The sequence below is a fragment of the Cupressus sempervirens genome, chromosome 9 (genome assembly GCF_028749045.1).
Source record: "Cupressus sempervirens isolate cs-2001-9-10 chromosome 9, ASM2874904v1, whole genome shotgun sequence".
In the NCBI taxonomy this organism is placed as follows: Eukaryota; Viridiplantae; Streptophyta; class Pinopsida; order Cupressales; family Cupressaceae; genus Cupressus; species Cupressus sempervirens.
Window position 1 is genome coordinate 315,705,340 of NC_143126.1, and position 22,308 is coordinate 315,727,647.

The window sequence follows — 22,308 nt, forward strand, 5'->3', positions numbered from 1 at the left end:
TGATGATTTGTTGAAATATTTGTCTAAGGAAATGAGTATGGAATTTGAGATGTTAATGTTTGAAGAGATCAAATTCTTTATTTTCTTGTAGATTCAATAGAAGAAGGATGGTATTTATATTACTCAATCAAAATATATCAAGGATATACTAAAGAAGTTTGCAATGGAGGATTCTAGACTAGTTGGAACACATAAGTCTACTAGACATAAGCTTTCCAAAGATGATGATTCAAAAGAGGTAGATCATATTATATAGAAATCAATGATTGAAAACTTTAGTATGTGGTACATACAAGACCTAATATAGCATTAGCAGTTGGAACAGTGACAAGATTCTTTTCTAATCCAAAAGAAAATCATATGGTGGCAATCAAAAGAATCATGAGGTATCTAAAGGGTATTGAAGATTATGGTTTGTGGTGTAAAAAAGGAGGAAACTTTGAATTGAAAGAATTCATTGATGTTGATAGGGTAGGAAGCATTGATGATAGAAAGAGAAATAGTGGTGGAGCATTCTTTCTTGGAAAGAGGCTAGTATCTTAGTGTTAGCTAGGGTTCTGAAACCCTAAGTATATATATATATTCATTCAACTAAATGAAAAGGAAAGATTTTTAAATTAAAAATTTATTAATTATTTTTCTCTATATAATATTTAATTGTTAAAGTAATTAAATATTAATATATTTAAATGCAAAATAATTAAATTTCAAATTAATTTAAAAAGAACAATAGCCTCTCACATAATTAATTCTTTTAGAATTAATTATCATAATGTGCATAAATTTTTTGTGAAATTAAAGCGGGAGATATAACAAAAGAATGTAAATAATTAATTCTTTAATGAATTAATTATCATAGTAATGTACCTGAGAGAAGAGAAGAGAAGTTTGATAAGAAGTTAGGGCAGTTGCCAAACTTCTTGGCAAAAAATTATTTGAGGGGAGAAAACTAATGTAACAAGGGTTCTTCTTTTCCAAGGGTTGGAATTCTATAGCTACTGCTACTGGGAGAAGAATATTTTCTATTTTGTAGAGGGAAATGTAGAGAGTTGATTTCTTTTGTTCTCTGTATTTGATGGTAACAGAAGGGTTGAAATAGTAATACTATTATTTTGTTATGTGTTAGAAATGAAAAGGAATGTTTGTATGTTAGATCTTAAGGTCTGAATATTTATTTTCTGATGGAAAAAGATCCTGTGGTCTTTTCCATCCTATTTCAAATATAGTCCTATGTTGCTATCTTTTGCAAAAATGATATGTTTGATTCTCTCTATTCTCTTCTAGTATTGTGAAAGACTTGGTGAATAGTCCTATGATTATTTGTTGGTTTTTCTCTCATAATTAGCTTATTAATTTGATAATCACATTTATTCCATATTGATGGATGAATGTCAAAAAAACCTTCATGTCTTCAGGTTAAAGACAAGCATTTATCATATTCATTGAATATCTTTATGAGGGGGCTGTACCTCTCAATTCAGAGGAATATTATCAATAAAATGATAATCTATCCAATTGTTAGTGGCAATTTTTCTTCTATTTGGGTATCTTGAGTCATTCTTTATATTTAATTTTGGAAGGACAAAACTGTTTACTAATAGTTTTTGGCAACTCTGTTGGGGAAAGAAAGCAAGTTCCAGTGCTTTTATTTTCTTGGAAATCTAAAGGTTACCTCCCTGAGGATGGAGGTTGGTGAGTCTAACTAATTGTGGTGAAAGAATTTTGGTGTTATGGCTTTGGTTGTAGCCCAACTATGGGGGGATCAGATTGGGCCATTTTCTTTATCTCAATACTTATCCTTACCTAAGAATCCATTAGAATATCTCCCAAAGTATTCTAGTGATGCAAATCAAGACCCTAATCACATTAAAGCAATTACAGTTTCCTCTAGGATTCTTGGTGTATAGGAGGAGAATGTCTTTTTTATATTACTTGTTGGAAGCCTCATTGGAAGTGCAACAGATTGGTTCTAGAATTTACCTAGTAGTTGCATCACTTGCTGGAATGATCTTGAGGTAAAATTTCTACAAAGGTTTATGCGTGTGGTTGATGTTGCTAAGATGCTATTTAATTTCTTTCAAATCAAGATCAAAGAAGGGGAAATCATGAGAGATTTTATTGATAGATTCAATAGAACTGTTGGTAAGATACCCCTAACCAGCTAACCAACTAAAAATAATCAGTTGTGTGTTTTCATTGCTACCATGCAAATAGAAATTAAATTCTTGCATCTTCATTTAAAAGTGCAGACATTGCAAGATGCACAAATGAAGGCTATTAGTTTAGATGATGATATGATTCTAAGTGGAACGAAGTGTAAAGACTTTGCACAGGAAGGAGTTTATCTCTGTGAAAAATAGAATTGTCTAGAGGTAAGGCCTAAACAAAAAAGGCTCATTCTCAAAGCAATTAAATCAGCACCTCCTATTTATCAAAGTCTAACAGTTTTCAATGATAAAGATCTTCAAATCCCTCTGATGAGTGAAAGTACTTCTTGTAGTGTAGCTGGAGCCTACCATCTACATGTTGAGTTTGAGGGTGAACATGTCTCCCAATCATTTGACTCAATGATTAGCCTAGATGTACCTCGTAATGAACAAGGGTTGCAAGGTGGAAGATCAAATGAAAACCTGTTAGATGATGTTTCAAATGAAGAGTTTTATTCTTTTATATTAGGGACTATTATTGATATTTCATCAAATGATGTTATTCAGGAGGGTCTGAAAGATCAACATACACAAGAAAATATTGAAGCTGATTATGAATTGTTTTTGTTTGATCACATTGAAATGAATGAAGAGTCTTTTTAGACCAAGGTATTCAAAGATATTGAGAAAGATGAGATGGAAGTTAAAGGAAATACTTTTATCCCAAGACTGATTCCATGCACACAACCTGAATTAGAAGTGTTTAGGTTTGATTGTGAAGACGGGCTAATGGATTTTGGTCCTATGATGGAATCTTTTTGTTTTGAGATAGACTTCATAGACAGATTCTTGGAACCTGAATCTTTGAAGGAGGAAGTTGCAAATTTAAATGAGAACTATGTGGGTTATCACTTCAATAGTTTCAAGAAAGACTATCACCATAGAGACTCAATTTTATTTACTAAGAATCTCATGGGAAACATCAAGAGTTCTGATAAGAAACAACCTGTGTAGGAAGACATTGATGTGCCACAGTTGATTAGCTATAATGTTGGCTAGCTTCTTGGTTTTAACCTGCTGTTAAGAAAGCTCATAGCTGTGGATTTTTTCTTTTCAATGGTTTCTCTCCAATTTTCAAGAATGGACTCACTCACACACCAACCATTGTTTCACATTGGCACATACTTCTCTCAACCAGTTAATGGTTTTCCATGAGTAGCCAGGTACTTTCTTCTGAGTATGGGTTGCTTACCCTACTCTTTGTACATAAAGTTTTTGTTGTGGCTAGGTGTAGTTTGCTTTGTTTCATTTTGTGGTGGTGCTACTTTTTGTGTTTTTGGTGTTCCCCTAGTCTATTCCTCTCTATAAGTAGCTCATGGCTCTTTTCATTAATGGAGCGGATATATTTTTCAACTACATGGGCTCTAGACATTTCACTTCAAGAAATTAGGGTTCATTGAAAAATGAATTATGATGAGTTGGTATAATGGAATAATACTCATCTTTATTATCAATGAAATATGTGGACAATAAGGGCTTCATTTAGAAATACTTTAAAGGCTAAATGTGTGGGTAAATATTTAGTGCCAAACTATAGTTTAAACAAAGGATACCTTTGGAAAATGGAATATATTTATTGGTTGGAGACTTAGAGGCATTGCGTATTGCACCAATGTACATTTTACCTATAGTTGGTTGCTATAGAGCCTTTGATTTGACAATATATAACAACAGGTCAAAAGCAAAAATTTGGAATGGTATGCCTCTTTATTGAGTATTCATGACTGTAGCCTGCATAGAGTTATATAAAATTTGAAAGTGTGGATAGGTGTACCTAATTTATTAGGTGCATACGAGGAGATTCATTTTGGCCATCATACATCAAGATGATTCCTTTAGAGCTCAATATGTCAAGACTGAGACATTAAGGATCTATGCCACTAAGTAAGATAACTCCTCATCAACAAAATCTGAAAGGTGATTGATGGAAGACAATGAATCCTATTAAGCGAGAAAAATGCAAATCATATGACTACAATCCCATTGGATGTGTGGATTGAAACAAATCCTCCCTGCTACTATTAATTCTTTTCATATTCACTATGATGGTAGGATGCATACTGCTTTCAATGGGTCATTATAAGTTCCATCTTGAGATAAGTTGCAGCAGATGAACTTGAAGAGAAAATATAGAAGGCTCTTGATGCTCCTCAAAATGCTTTAATTGCAATAGCTAGTGTGATACTTCTAATACCTATGTTGGCATGGATTAGTGGTGAAGGAGTTTTAATTCTCACACTTAAAATACCCTAACCCTAATTAGGGGTGGTGATGTGACAGTTAGAAGATAAAAGAGGCCAAACCAATCCATCTTGCACGCTAAAGAAGATGCAAGTATTTTTGTTGAAATAGTAAAGACCATTAATGAAGCATCTTCTACTGATAAAGTTGAATATCATCTATCAATCTTACCAAATTCTTGTCTATCAGGGCTCATTGTCTTCCTAAATCCTCCAGATTGCTTGTGTCCTTGAACAACTTTGGCCAAGTTTCCATCATGTGGTTTCCATGCTGCACCTTCAAAGCCTATGACGGAGATATAGGAAGTGGTTGTGTGCCATGAATTTGACTATTTTGGCAAAAAATGTGAATCATCCTCTTGATGATTGAAATATATGTAATGATGTTGTCACATTCAAGCATTGAGCTACTCGAAAGTCATGGAGTTGAAAGAGCTCATTTTACTCTCAAAATTATTCAAATTGTAATTTGAAACATTATGGAGGGGCAACCCTTGCATACCAAAGTAGTACTCTTGGACTTGGCTAAAATGTAGTATAGGTCATCACCAAGAATTATAACTCCTAGGAAAGAGTCTTAATGGCACCATACTAGCGAGCTACAACAATCGGTCTACTCTTGTTGCACTAGGTTTGTCAAACAAAAACTTGAGTGGCTCAATACCAAAGAAACTTGGTCAATTTTCTTATGTAAATGAACCAAATTTGAAATCTCAACATTGTGTTGGATGTTGTCCAAGGTTTGGACCATTTACATGCAGCCCGTAACCCTAATTAGGGTGGTGGCATAATTATTAGCATCAATTACCTCAAGGAGATTCTTTCTAAAGTGTTATCAGATCTTGATCAAATATGACAAATAGTGGAGACCCAAATTCAAGCAAAAACATCAAATTCAAAAGTTCCTAAGGTCCGTGAGCTAGTTGAGAAAGAACTTGAAGATGGATTTTTTTTTTTTGTTGCATCAAGATGTCACTTGATTTCTGCACAATGTAACAAACATTGCTGCAATTGCACCTGTGATTAAGGCAAAAACAACACTCTTTGGTGAAGTTTGAATTAGTGCAGCAATAGGAGTCATGATAGTAGGTGGTTGTTTTACTACTTACTGAATTTACTCCTAAGAGCATAAATAATGCAATAGAAGTGTCGTGCTTTGTAGCAAGGCCAGTGGCCCTAATTTATTTAATGTTGTATCTAGTAGGCCAGGTTTGCACAACTTTATCTATGGGTATGTTAAAGATCTTGGGACTAAAGAGTAGAAGCAAACCCCTTGTCACTAAGAATGAGCTCAAACTTATGTTGAGGTGTGCAGAGCTAAGTGGGGCAATCAAAGAAGAAGAGCAGGACATGATTGATAATGTTTTAGGTTTTAAGGACACTTTTGTAGAAGTGATGACTCCTCCAGTAAATGTAGTTGCTATTGATGTTGATTCCACCTTGATGGAATTTCATAACCTTTGGGTGACCTACCAATATTCTAGGGTACCTATTTTTGAATGGCATTTTGATGAAATTGTTGGAATTACATATGTGATGGACATGCTAGATTATGTTGAACAGGCAGAGCTATTGCAAAAGCTAATAGTTGGGCATATTGTACACAAGCCTACCTATTTTGTTCCTTATTCTATGTCAGTTTGGAGGTTGCTGAGGGAGTTTAGAATAACCCACTTTAACTTCAAATTGATGAGGAGATGCTAAATGTCAGAATAATAACCCCAATGCACATGGTAGTGCACCAATTCAAAGAATCAACCCTACAGTTAGAAGATTATGACAATAATGGATACCGCTTAGAATTGCCCTAATATTTCTTATCACAAATATAGAATAGTTGAATGATGACTCTACACCCAATGGACATCACTGGACATCAACAGATAGAGATTCTGGAGTTCTTTGCATCCTGACATAGAATGTAGCCCCCAGAAAGAGCCAATGTTAGCTAGGGTTCTAAAACCTTAAGTATATATATATATTTTTTCACTCAACTAAAGGAAAAGGAAAGCTTTTTAAATTAAAAATTTATTAATTATTTTTCTCTATATAATATTCAATTCTTAAAAGAATTAAATATTAATATATTTAAATGCAAAATAATTAAATTTCAAATTAATTTAAAAAGAACATTAGCCTCTCACATAATTAATTCTTTTAGAATTAATTATCATAATGTGCATAAAGTTTTTGTGAAATTAAAGCGGGAGATATAACAAAAGAATGTAAATAATTAATTCTTTAATGAATTAATTATCATAGTAATGTACCCGAGAGAAGAGAAGAGAAGTTCGGTAAGAAGTTAGGGTAGTTGCCAAACTTCTTGGCAAAAATTTACTTGAGGGGAGAAAACTAATGTAATAAGGGTTCTTCTTTTCTAGGGTTTGGAGTTCTACAGCTGCTACTATAGGGAGAAGAATATTTTCTATTTTGTAGAGGGAAATGTAGAGAGTTGATTTCTTTTATTCTCTATATTTGATGGTAACAGAAGGGATGAAATAATACTACTGCTATTTTGTTATATGTTAGAAATGGAAAGGAATGTTTGTATGTCAGATCTTAAGGTTTGAATATTTATTTTTTGATGGAAAAAGATCCTGTGGTCTTTTCTATCCTATTTCAAATACAGTCCTATGTTGCTATCTTTTGCAAAACTGATATGTTTGATTCTCTCTATTCTCTTCTAGTATTGTGAAAGACTTGGTGAATAGTCCTATGGTTGTTTGCTGGTTTTTCTCTCATAATCAGCTTATTAATTTGATAATCACATTTATTCCGTATTGATGGATGAATGTCAGAAAACCCTTCATGTTTTCACGTTAAAGACATAAGCATATATCACACTCATTGAATATCTTTATGAGAGAGTTGTACCTCTCAATTTAGAGGAAGATTATCAATAAAATGATAATCTATCCAATTGTTAGTGGAAATTGTTCTTCTATTTGGGTATCTTGAGTCATTCTTTGTATTTAATTTTGGAAGGACAAAACTATTTACTAACACTTAGACAAGAAAGAAGAAAACATGTATCTCTTAGTCAACAATAGAAGAAGAATATATTGCTACAATAATCAATTGTTCAAATATTGTTTGGTCCAAACAATTGTTGATAGGTATGAAGGACAAGATCAAGGATTGAGTTGTTTTTTTTTTGTGATAAAACTAGTGCAATTAATATTTCAAAGAATCATGTGATGCATACTAAAACCAAGCACATTGAAATTAAGTATCATTTATTAAGAGAATTCAAGATAAGGAGGTAAGATTGGAATATGTTAATACAAAATAATAGATTGCAAACATATTCACCAAGCCATTACCCAAGGATGCATTTTTCTATCTAAGAGGTAAGCTAGGGGGCATTCCCCTATTTGAAGCTCACCAATTAGATTTTAGTGATGCATCAACCAAGCATGTTGAAGATCAGTCAAGTTGATGAGGTATTATAAAGGGTAGATTACATATGAATCAGTACATCAAGTACATGGAAGTTCACTAAATGTTATCTTTGGCATCAGATGACAAAGAGGGAGAGTTCTATCATACATCAAAGAAATTTTATGTTTGATAGGGAGTTTTTTTTTCATATATTAAAGATATTATTTATAAATGTCAGAGATTTCAAAGAGGGAGAGTTTGATATTGTAGTTATTACAATCAGAGGTTGAGGTTAGAAGGATTTCACACTAATAGAGGGAGTTCTCATGAATGAGAATTGGAATGAAACTAAGGATATTATCCTTACTTTTATTTTTCTCTAAAATTTTAGTGTATTATGACATGTTGTGTTTCCATCAATGCCAAATAGGGAGATTATTGAAAAAATTATTCAATTGTATATTGTCTTTGATGTTACAAAAAATGTCATGTCTTTACTAGTCAGTATCTACCAACCTCACTTGGGTGATGAAGATAGCTTCTAGTGTCTATTGAGCATTCCAAAGTTAATCATGTTTGAATGTAGTATTTGTTGAGTTCAGTCAAGCACCAAAGAAAATCTGCAGGAAGACAATGTCTACCGAGTTCACTCAAGAACAAAAGACAAGTTGGCATGGAACTAGTGTTAACTGAGCTCACTTGGTTGTCAAAAGAAATTTAGTTCAAAATGAAATCTTAAATTATTTCACATGGTTAAAAAAGGAAGTCTAAAGAAAGTCTTTTATGAGTTAGTGTTGACTGAGCTAGGTTAGATAACGAAGGATTTTCTTGAATCGATATATTTATTTTGATGAATTTATTTTTTAATTATAGCTAACTTAACGGATTAATATTAAATATTTGTAAGTGTATTCAAGTTGACTTGACTAGGAAAAATATTTAAGTATAAGTTCAAGTTGTGGGATTGAAAGAGAGAAGTATGGGGTTCAAAAGATAAACCAAGGAAGCAAATTTGAAGGATATTAGAGTATCCTAACTTGACCGAGGTACAAAATTTTATCTAATAAAGGAGGATCAAGTATTCAAGCTAGAAAAGAGATCTAAAATTGGTAATATGGTCATATCATTTTTACTCTCTAATAATTGTAGCAGTGTATCAAATCTCTTAACAGAGTTAGCTTAACAACTATTTGTCAAATTCTCTAACAAGGTGGCATTTCTAGATTGATGTGTCTAAGGACCTCTAACAAGACCACTCCTAACATGATGATTAAATCCTTTAATAGGGTCACACCTAAGATTGTATTTTTTAACCTTTGATAGGGCTGGCTCCTAATAGGGCTCACTTCAAAAGAGCGAAAAAGAGTAACTAGTTGCAATTCGTAGTTTTTCCCAAATTGGGTTTCCACATTAAATCTTGGTGTCATATTTGTTCATGTTATTTGTTTTCTATTTCTACAACTCAGATAATTGTGGTTAATAACATTAAATATCTTAAGAAGCATTTATTTTATTAATTTCCAGGTAACAGAGATTCTTAGTGTCTGTTGAGTAATTCAATGCTAACCAAGTTACAATAGTATTTTCAGTTTTAGCAAAGTTTAGTTTTGATTTGTATTGACATTTAAGGGATTAGGGATTTATTTTTGTGGTAAATAATTCTCCTCTCCCCTCTTAATTACTCTTATATTTTTAACACCTCCAATGTGACGTATCAAATGATAGCATAGAAAATGACATCCTAGGGCTTAGGAAGATCCTCTCTAGAAAAGCCACCATGCATGCACATTGGTTCATTTTTAGAGAGAAAGAATTTTTGCAAGCTCACCTCATCCAAAACACTGGGTTGGTTGCACTAGATCTTGCCTTTGAGATAGGCCACCCACATTCATAATGAGTTCCTCTATGATTTCAAGAGATATCCCATTAATAGTCACCTTTCTATTAGCTTATGAGTCCACAAATTGCATGGACACATTCTCATCAAAACCTTCAATACACTCCATGAAGGGAAAAAGGCCTCCTTCTCTCAAATAAACCCACACTACTTCACTATCCTTGATGTAGTCCTTAATTTTATCTAGCTCAATGTGGTTAGAATTGGTACCCATGGCTTATTCACCAAGATCAATCACTGAACCCTCAGTTCCAACTGACATACCCCCATTCTAGGTTGGAGGTTGAATAAGGGAGATTGTTGTGACTTTATCATTGTGAATGGCCTTATTATCATAATTGATCACAATATTATGATCACAAGGTGTCATATTTTGATGTAGGAGCATCCTAGGATTTATTGCAATCTTGTATATTGGAGTTGTGTACTAGTGGTTTCCAAATTTTATATTGCTATCAAGTTGTTTAGTGGAGGTCGAGTTACTATAGCTCCTAGTGGGTGCTAAGTTACCGTAGCTCTAGTGGATGTTGAGCTACTATAGCTCTTAGTGGATGCTAAGTTACTATAGCACCTAGTGGGTGCCATGTTACTATAGCTCTTAGTATGGGTATTTAATTTAGCACCTAGTGAATATTTTATGGCACAACATTTCTTAATGAGTTAAACCTATATAAACTTATCCTCTCATCATTTCAAAAACTCCTATGTTCAATGGAGGATAATCCAATCTTGGTGGTCATGTGCTTATTTGTGATGTTTATCTCTTTGCTGACTCCTAGTCATTATAGTTGCCTTTATATACAAGACACTTCTAGTGTGTATTCATCTCATATCCAATTATCTAATATCCATTATCATTTTGATCACTATTGAGATTCTCATTTGATCAATATTTGTCTCTCTTGTGCTATCTACTAAGCTTCTTGATCTTGGCATTATTGCCTTAGGCAAATTCTTACATTTTACCAAAGCTATACCAAATTCTTACATGGTATCAAAGACATGAGAACTTCATTACATAGCCATTGGAGAGATTTTTTGCAAGTCAATATTAGAGCTTGGTGGTGCAAATCAAATATTGGTATCACATTTAGAAGGTCAAAAAACCCCCAAATCAACTTTTGTTTCATCAAAATTAGACATCTAAGCTGAAATCTAGAGTCAATTTGATTTTTATAGGCATGATGATGGTAATTAAAGAAAAATAATTATAGAGGTGATGTTCAAATAGTGATATCTCACTCATACAAACTCCTTTTTTTTAGCATTTTTTTAATTTTGGGGTAGAATTTCATGATCTACACATTGGTGTGGGATGTTTGAGATCTTTTTTCCTGAATTTTTTTCAAAATCATAAATCCTAATTTTTGGAACTTCAAAGGCTTTGTTCGAGTTCATATGGACACATATTCAAGTGCTATTTTTTTTGAAAGTGCATAATTTATTTTCTACTTTCCAGATCTAGTATTAGTTTGGAGTAATTTTGAGTAGACATAGTACTTTCAAATTTTGGTTACATTTTGGTTTATTGGCACTTGTAATTAATTAGATCCTTGAGAGGTTTGATGTCTTATCTTAATTAGTTTGATATAGCTTCATATTTTTTGTTGTAACCATCAAAATCAGAAGTCCACTTAGGCCTTAAATTATCAAGTGGCCATTGTAATCACACTAAATATAAAGTGCTAAATCATGCATTAGGGCGGGGGGGCGGTTCTTTGATTTATTTTTTGCATTTTGGGGGTGCATACATTATTTGATCTCATGGAGTCATGTCAAAAGTGTTATTTTGGTTTAAGATTCAAATTGACAAAAAAGAACTATTAGAAATGGAATGCTTTGATGATTGATCATCTAAGAGAACATAAGGAAGTGTTTATGTATCTATATTCAAAGATATTTCCACCTAATACTAATTGGGGACATAATTTCTTTTCTTCTTCACTTTATGTATAACAATATGAGTAAGGAATATTTTTCTCCTCTTAGTAACGTAAGTAGTCCTCATGACATTTGGATGTGTCTTTGAAAAGTATATGGAGATCCACAACTCCCTCCATTACCAGAGGAAATTTTACCTCTAGTCACTCTAGTTGTAGTACCTATAACTCTAGTTGAGATCATACCTCCTGATGCTCCTATTTCTTCTACTAATCTAGGTCCAACCACAGATGCTCTTGATTTAGTGGAGTAGGAAACACAATGTCTTCCTATTTTAGCTTCATCGGATGAATTCCTTCCAAACATTATAGTGTTATTTGTGGAGTCTTACATTAAAGATGTGGGAGACATTATTGATGACATCCATCTTCTCTTTGTTGAGGATAATTCTTCTTCACTTATTGTGAGGGAACACTCTGACCCTCAAACACTTGATCTTTCTTTTGAGACTAACATGATTGTGGACACTTCTTTTTAGTAGTTGGAGGAGGACTCTTATACTTCAAAGAAGACATATCAGTCTTTAGGGATTATATTCAAATTTCCTCAAAAATTATATCTTTTGAGGATTCTTCCTACAAGTTGGGGAGAATTTTCTATTACACCTATGGCACAACTTCTTCCTACAAGGAGGAACATCATTCAGTTTTCATGGTGCAACTTCTTTAGTCATCAAGGAGCTTCTTTCATGGGTGTGCATTTATCATTGAGGGGAGGCTACATTGCTTCTCTTCCCATATATTTCTATAAGGATGATTCCTTGTCTTTTGAGTTTGATTCACTTCCATACGTGGACATTTTACCTTGTTTTCCACCTTATTTTTTGCATCCACCAGATTGGCTTGTGGCATCTACATTCATCAAGGACTTGTCAACATATGAGCAGACTTCAAAGACAACATCCATAGCATACTACATATCGATTTCTCATCCATCTTCCTATCCACAACGGGAAGTACACTTGTAGCTATACTTGGTGTATCTTCTTTCTAAAGGGAGAAATGTCATTTATAGGCATTGGATTTTTTTTGTCTTTATGACATCCTTGTAAGAGATTATTCAATATGGGGGGATACCATCATGTATTTTTTCTTATGGGGGATATATTCTAGTACATGCATGATGTATGTCATACTAGGGGGAATCTTGATTATTCCATCCTTGCATACATCTTGTGTTTCTTCATCTCTCTTTTTGGAGGAGGTTTTTCCCATGAGGTTTTCCCTCTTTATCCATTTTCAAAGAGATTGCATTGCATAGTATTGTATGTAGAGAATTACATATGTACATGGGTACCTAACATGGCCTAATATCTAGGACCCACATTGCATCATGTATTTTCATCTAGCTTTTGTGAGCTTAAGATCATTCTCCTATGTTGCACTTAAGGGGGGGTTGTTATTGTAAATAATTAATTATTATTACACTTTACTTAAGTTTACTTAGGTTAATTCTTTAGCATATTAATTGTCATGTAGACACTTAGGAATATGCATAGACACATGAATTGTCTTGTTGACAACATAGGAGTTAGCAACTTATTAGAGCACATGGTGTCTAAAACATCTCTTTATGAGATACACCTATGTAAATTTATCCTCTCATCATCACATAAACTCTTGTGCTCAATAGAGGATAATCCACTCTTGGTGGACATGTGCTTAGTTGTGATGTTTATCTCTTTGCTGACTCCTAGTCATTCTAGTTGCCTTTCTATACAAGGAACTTCGAGTGTGTATTCATCTCATATCCAATCATCTAATATCCATCATCATTTTCATCATTATTGAGATTCTCATTTGATCACTATTTGTCTCTCTTATGCTATCAACTAAGCTTCTTGATCTTGGTGTTGAATTATTGCCTTAGGAAAATTCATACATGGTATTAGAGCTATACCAAATTCTTACATATGTTCCATCTTTTCCAAGTCATTAGCCACATTGTTTCCTTCCCAATAGACATGTTCCACCATAACCTCCCAAAGTCTAGTCATCAAGGTATAGATTTCTTAGATAATCGATTTAGTCTTCCAATTTTTGTTTCTATCACCTTTCATAGCTTTAATAACTAACATAAAATATACTTCAATAGAATTTATTTCCATTCTTATTACTTTTACTATCCTCATGCTCCATAGAAGGGTAAAGGCTTCTACTTCATTATTTGATCCCCTTTTGCCACTTCCCACATAGGAAATAACTAGCCTTCTCATTTCATCATGTATAACCCTACCAATTGTAGTCCTTCCCTCAATAGGAGAGCCATCAAAGCTAAGCTTTATCCATGAAGTAAGGGGGTGTTGCTACACCATATTATATTTGGTGTTGATTTTGGAATTATCAAATTTCATAACCCTCTAAATAAGGCCCCATGAGTTGGCCCATTTAATATCAGTCACTCAATGATTTGGTGGATGTTTCCAATGCTAGATATCACTACATTCCTTGAAAAGCTTCATTAGTTGAATCACAACCACCAATGGGGGGGCTAACTTGTTGCAAAAGATTTGGTCATTTCATTCCTTCCAAATTTTCCAAAACATGAAAGGGGAGGTGGTCTTATAGAAGGATTTTAAGAATGGGTAGTGGGATGGGCTTTTCTAATCCACAAACTAATGTAATTCCTTGTTAAAACACCATTGAACCTCCCATTTAGAAAGAACCTCCACCAAATGACCATTACATAGGGGAAATGGATGAGTAGGTGGGGGATGCATTCTTCAAAATTATTACAAAGAACACAATAATTTTCTAGCCAAAAGCCTTTATTTGAAGGTTATCAATAGTGAGGATGCTCCCATGCAAAATTGTCCACCAAAAAAATTTAATTTGGGGTAGGATCCATGGATGAAAAACATGCTTCCAATCATTTAGTGCACCACCACCCTCAATAAAATAAGTGTAAAAATATTTAATGGTGAAATCTCCTAAGGGTGCCAAGATCCAAACTAGGGAATCTTCCATAGGAGCTATGGGGATACAATATCTGTCAAAAGTTTTATGTATCTCTTTGAGCAATCTAGTCTCCATAGGATTGTTATGAGTGTGTAATCTCTTCCATTTCTTATCAGGGGTGATATAGTTTTGTACCCAACCTCCAAAGTTGCTGGAGCAATACTCCCTAGTAGGATGAAACCTAGAGTAAGTGAGGGACCCCTCTTCAACCCAATGGTCCTCCCAAAAGTCAATGGTGGCTCCATCTCCTAACACCCATTTATGCCCTTCTTAAGAATTTTTTTGGTTTGTAATATGTTATTCCAAATTCTAAACCCCAAGGGATGACTATTACTAAAGAGGTGATATTGTATCGAGTCTTCTCTTAAGTATTTAGCATGAATAATAGTGCACAAGTTACTTGAGGTGTTCACCAGTCTCCATCCCACCTTAGATAATAGTACTCTATTCAAATCACCAATCCTTCTTATGTTCAAATTACCTAGGGTCTTGGGCTAGTAGTTTTTTTCCCAACTAACAAGACTTAACCTTTTCTTCTCCTCTATCCTCGAGTAGAGAAAATTACTTTGAATCTTCTCAATAATGTCATTATATCTACTCAGGAGTTTAAAGAGGGATAGGAAGTACACCAGGATACCCTATAAGGATGCCAAGAGGAGTTGGTGTTTCCTCACATTGATTAGGATCTTTCCTTTCTAGCTCACAAGATTTATCTATATACATTCTACCAGTCCACTCCAGTACTGAGGCATTATCTCCTTGACCATGAGAGGGATACCAAGATAGGTGTTTAGTAAATAAGCTTCCTAGCACTCCAGTATTCTAATCACTTTTTTCCCAAGGTCCATTTCCATGTTGAAGAAGTATACCTTTCTTTTCTTGTAGTTTATTTATTTCCCTAAAACCTTCCCATACTAGTCGAGAAAAATTTCCATAACTTGGCTTCATGGATCAAAGACATACCATAAAGGAAAGTATTGTCAACAAATTGTTGCAAGATCTACAGTGAGAGAGAGGAGGTAGGTCTTATGCCTTTGATGTTAACTTGATGAGATAAAGCCATTAAGTGTTTTCCCAACACTTAATAAGGTGAATAAATAAGGTGATAGGGGGTCCCCTTTTCAAAGACCTCGGCCTAATGAGGAAAATATTCCTAGGGTTTCATTCAACAGAACATAAAACTAGACCGTGTTGACTACTTCCTGAACTATTCTTACAAAAATTTATTTAAATCCCATCTTGATTAGAATTTTAATTAAAAATCCCTCCTCAACTTATCATAAGCATTAGAAATATCAAGTTTTAGATCCATACCTAGGATCTTGCATTTCTCCATGTAGTGAATCACTTCGTGGGCAGTAATCGTCTCATCTAGAATCTATCTATCTGGAACAAACCCATTTTGATAAAGGCTAATGAATTTTTCTAATAGGGGTTTAACAGTATTAACCATCACCTTTGATAAAATCTTATAAATCTTGTTTTGTAGAATTATAGTTATAAAATCCTCTTGTCACTTTGATTCATCATTTTTTTTGTATCTGAACAATAAAGGACTAGTTGAGTTCCTTCAACAACTTTCCCATTCTAAAAAAGTTCTAAGTAGTGTGGGTAACATCATACATGAAAATTTCTCAAATCTCCTAAAATGGAGTTGTGGAAAACCATCTAGTCCCACACACATTCCAGTAAATAATTTTCTATTTTTTTTTCCTATTTTTTCTCCTCCAAGGTCTTTTACTTGTGATGCACTATATTCATCACTACCTCCTTCTAGAAAAGGGTCTTGGATGGGAGACTCCCAACTTTCACAACCAAACCAACATCAACCTTTACAACACCTCTCAATTTTCTCTTGGGAAGAGTCCATCCAACATTATTATTCAAGATATCCACCACATATTATGAGCTCAGGAAGGCCAAGTCCAATAAGTGAACCTCAACAATACTTGGGATGGACACCACTAGGGTACAACTTATCTAGGGTGGGCTATTGTCATTTCCAGAGGGCTTTTTAAAAGGATCCTAATTCACTTGAGTCTTCTCAATCTCTTTTAGTAATCTAACAAAACTATTTTCTACACCCACCACTTGAGATGTAATCATAGTAGTCTATGTTGAGGGAATCTCCCCTTCCTTGAGACCTGTTCCACCTTTCTCAGTAGTCTTTAGGACCCCAAAAGTTGATGTATCTATGTGATTCTCATTATCCTCAAGGTGGTTACTTACCTAGTCATCTAGGGGTATTTGCAGCTCAATTTCCTTGACCAACCCTTCATCCTCCTTCTAGCGACTATCTTTCCCTACCATAGGTTGAGGGGGCTTTAGACCCATATCTTAAATCTTTCCAAGGGTCATGGGTGGCTCAAAGTTATCCCAACCCCTTGTCACATTCTCCATTAAAAATTTGACTTCAACCACTCTAGGGGACAAGACTTTTTCCTTCAACTTCTCATTATTGAGGGAGAGTCTGCAATTAACCACCAAGTACCCAAAAATATTACATTTCCGTTAGAATGGGGCAATATTCTCATACAAGATGGGTTGAGACCAAGCACCCCATTTTGAAGTGAGAGATACTAAAGTTAGAAGAGGTTTATTCACCACTACATTCATACATAATCTAGCAAGAGAGAAACTAAAGTTAGAAGAGGTTTATTCACCACTACATTCATACATAATCTAGCAAAACCTAGTTTGGCTTTGGTACTAGTGGTGATGTTATATTTTATGAAGTGCCCAAAAGAATCCCCAATCCACCAAACAAAATTCTCATCCTAGAATTCCAAGGGGAATCTTGGCAATTAGACCTAGAACAAAGCAAGCTTGTGTACATCCATGCTTGGAGTAAATCATGGCTTCCATTTTGGTCATGATAAAATGTGCTTACCATTGTGCTGTGAGCCTTCCAAAATGGTGTTTCTGTTAGTTTTAGTTGTGAAGCTAAAAAGGAAGAGATATCCTGACATCACCAAACTGGTCATAAATACCACTAGCCTCCATTTAGTAGAGAACCATTTCCTAACCATATCCAAATTAGGTTTGAAAGACACAAACTTGCCAACCCGACTCAGAGAGAGCCTAGAGGATATCAAGTCAACCACTAAGTCTAATAGTGAAATCTCAGGCCCTTCCAATTTTGAAACCACTTTTGGTTCTTCCCTATTTTTGTGTGTGTCTTGGAACCCATGAAAATCCCTTTCCAATCTAGTATTAGGATTAAAATCCTATTAGAGCCCACATCAATAGAAAAACTAGGCAACTAAGAGATTCTAGCACAAGATGAAACATAAACTCCACAAGGGTGGCTTGTGATTTTGTAGATAAAACCAAAAAATAATTTGGATAGGCTTGTGCTAGATCTGGTGGGGGGCAGGTGAGGGCCCTCTAAGGCATAGAAAATCATATGTGGGAGTTGCAGGTAGGGTTTTACAAGATTTGTTAAGGATTTATAACCAAGAGTAAAAAGGATATTAATGACATGTTATATATTGTATGTTTTACATTAATGACATGTAATGTCTTTAGTATGAACTAAAATATATTTTTTATTGTAGGGGAATGATGGTTGTGGACATTTTAGGTGGGTTAATGATGTCTTCTCTACAATCAAAAAATGGGTAAAAAATGTGTAAGACATGAGAGGTGGCCAAGTCTGACATTGCTTCAATGACCAAAGATGAAATATATGATGAAGAACATGAGTGCAAAATATGTAAAGCATGAGAGGCTGAAATAATCTTTTTATGATGTCATATATGTGTAACTATTGGCCTCTTATTCAGCCTTGTATATTGGAACCTTATGCAATAATAAGCTTAATAAAAGATAGAACTTCACTACATTTTTTATGAGTTACCTCAATATGTTTATTTTGTATACAAATATTTGGAAATTATTTTGTAATGTCATGACAATTTAAATAAATTAATGTAGTTTTCTTTTTTTGTAGTACATATTTTCCATTTCTAACATAGATTTAATGATGATAAATAAAATGACTTTAAAATCATATAATATGTGGTACATCTTAATCACAATTTAAATCACACTAAAATGATGTATTAAAACACATTTCATTCATCTTAATTTTTTTTAAATGCTTATTCATTCCAATATTCCAATTCCAAAAATGTGTAGCCAAACAAAGGAAATGTGTATTCTCATGATGAATTCTTGGTGAACCAAATGGTCCCAAATCAAGTTCCCAAAACTATAATCTAGATTTCAAGTTCTAGAATCCCAAATCAAGGATTTTGGATGCCAATTTTGAAATCATATTCTACCAACCAAATGAGCGAATACTAATTTTGAATTGAGTATTGGATAGTTAGAGGAACAAGCCTTTATGCCTATAGGCTATTTCTTTGAGTTTGTTTTTCTCTTAAGCTTTATGAAAATCTTAGGGCTTTGTATGTTGCTAAAGTACTATGTATTTAATATTGTAAAGGTGTCATCAATTTTTTTAATTTTACCCAATATAAAAGCATCTAGCAGATGTGTGTTGAACCATTAGAATTATTTTGGCTCTAAATCTTTGAAGGAATTTGTTTTAGTTTTGATAGATCTGACAAATTTTGGTAATTGTAATAGCTGGTAATTGTTGAACAAATAGTAAGTTTCTTGTTATATTTATCAAGATAAATTTTTAAAAATATTTAAAAGTATAATTTAAAGATTTTTATTATTTAGTGTGTTTGCTAAAGAGTATTTTTCTTGTTATGTCTATTTCAATTAATTTTTTCAAAACAATTGTAAAAGATAATTAAGCTAGAATTATTTAGGCTCTGAATCGTTGAAGGAGCTTGGTTTAGTTTTGATGTTTGACAACTTTTGTTAACTGTAACAATTGGTAATTGTTAATTAAATAGTAAGTTTCTTGTTATATTTATCAAGATAAAATTTTCAAAATATTTAAAAGTATAATTTAAAGAATTTATTCTTTAGTGTGTTAGCTAAAGAGTAAAATACAATTAAGCTAAAATTATAAAATATTATAACGTTTAGTACACATTTCAATGATTAAAGGAAAATAAAAAAAAGTTATCAAACTAAAATAACCAAATGCATAATTTTTATTATTTAACACAACAATAATTTCAAGTTTTATTGTATATAATGGATCAATATTTTCTATATCTTTCTAGTGTTCACCTTATGTAGATTTTCAATGCAAAATAAAAGAAAATTTCAATGTATTCATAACTCTTAGGGTCTATTTGGGTCATGGAAGATGATAGCAATTGGATTTTTCAAAATCTAGATTTGAAATTTTTTACGTAGCTTCAAAATTGGCAAAATGGAATTAGAATACCAAACTTCTAATTTTGTCTCAAAACCCAGTTTTTAGACTTCCTACTATAATCACCCAAAAATGGTCATCTAGAATATGAGCCCCCTTTATAGCATTTTTGCATAATTTATGTAATGCATATCCTCGATTAAATCTCCAAAAATCCATTTATTTGATTATATCCTATAGTTTGACCACTTTATCCTAAGTTCATATTTAATTAAAAGAACAGCTCCCATTTTTAATTAAATAAAATTCCCCACTCATCTCTTATCCTAAGTTGCACACACAAAAGCATTTCCCTTATTTAAAAATAAAAGAAAAGACAATTTTGTCCCACATGGGGGACAAAAGTCAACTATTCATCACAATTGGTGGAAATGCTTGTAGACATGGATCACTCCCACTTTCAACTCCACCCTTGATCACATGCATCTTGTCTCATGATCTCTATCATCCATTTCTCTTTAGAAGGGAAAGCTCTCTCCTCACTTCACAACTCCACTCTTTTACTAATGTTATGATGCAGGATCATAGATCTCATACTTGTGGAGCTCCTCTTCTTCTATCTTCTATTTTTCATTCTTCATTCTTCATACTTCTCATTAATTTTAGTTTCTCTCCATACTTCTAGCTTAAAAAATCTAGTCTAAATGGGGTTGTAATAAATATTTTCTAGTTTAGCTTGCATTCTACTTTTTCTCATTTTACTTTCATTTGTATCACATTCATTCTAGATTCTAGGATATTGACACTCTTGTCTCTACTATTTGAATATTGCATTCTATTATGCACCTTGCAAGGGTTTTCATAGCTAGGTTCACTTGAGAGCCACCATCTCCCAACTCTTTCATGTCATAGATAGGAAGTTGTAACCTACCTCTTGAGATGCTCTTATTTATGGGTATCCTAAAATGTAATGGTTTATAGAAGTGTGTCTACATTTTTCACACACATTTTGGGTGCCCACCGTGGGGCTTGAATTAAGTTTCTAGCTCCATTTGCTTTCATTTTATTTTCATTTTCTCATTTTTGATTTTTTTATAGAGGCATATTGGATCTAATCAAGTGATTTTGCAGGTTTCTCACTTTGGTTTTAAGGCTAACCCTTGTGAAGATTTATTTGGAGGCCAAAAATTTAGACTTTTAAAGATTTGATCATATCTCCTAAACCTTGGTTTTGAATTTTTTTTGTATGTTAATGATGTCTCCAAGATGTGTTAGTCCAGTTTTCCCATAATTTAGATTTGATTTGCATTAGTTATATTTTTTCTTCTTTTTTTCATAAAAAATCATTTCTAGTCACAAATCAGAAAATTTATCAAAAAAATTACATTTTCAAAAAGGTCCATGAATTATATAAGGGGTAAGTTCTTTGTGTTTCAAATTTAGAGATCATAATAGAGCTTAACAACTTGATTTGAAAAAAATTGGTCTATTTTGAGAAATGAGTCCCAGGGGCACAAATTAAGAGATATTACTAAATTTCTTTCTTTTTTGGAAATCTTTCTAGTTTTTAGTAGGGGTCTCTTCATTTGATTTCTATTTTTGAATCTGAAATCATAGTAAACAAGTCCAATCTTGTTGACTAGGTCAAAAAAAAAAAGTAAAAAAGTGAGCATTTTTTATTAGTTTGCACTTATTTTGCATATGCTTGATTGGAAGACAACTTGGATTTTTGAGACAACTAACCACTTTGTGTTTTAGGTCTTAGTTTTGATGCCCTAACCTTGTTGTTTTGTAGGGGTTTCACAATTTATTTTCCAAATTACTCTAAAAAGAATGCATGTCAAAGCTTCAAATACAAAAAAGCTACTAATGATTGTTTGCAAGGCTGCCTAAAAGCATAAAAACAAAAAAACAAGTGTTTGTGTATTTCCATTATTTATGTATGTTGCAATATAACTAATTGTTCATCTTTTATAGGCACATAAAACTTGCAATTGGGATCTCTTGGCGGTAGGAAAGTATACTCTTCACCCTTGTGGTGAATAAGAAATCTTGACCTACCTTTAGATTTTCAAAGTAAGTGGGATAATTGATCTTCTTGGTGTGTTTGGGGGAAATGATTGGAATAGGAGATTATGCTCTTCACCCTTGTGATGAATCAAAATATTACCTTTAGTGGGCCTTCTCTTGAGAAATCAAGAGGAATGATCCAAATGGAGACAAGAAAAATTGGCTATTTTGACCCACTATAAACTCAAGGCTATCAAGGACAAAAAACCTTGATATACATATTTCTTGCATTCTCTTAGTGTGAGTACTAATGGGATTGGGACCATGAGGAAAATTCCAAGCAAGAATGCTTAAGGTACTCTTATGACCATAGGGTCTATTACTTGCCACAAGGTAAGGAGTCTCATATTGGGAGAAAGAGGAGTACTATGGA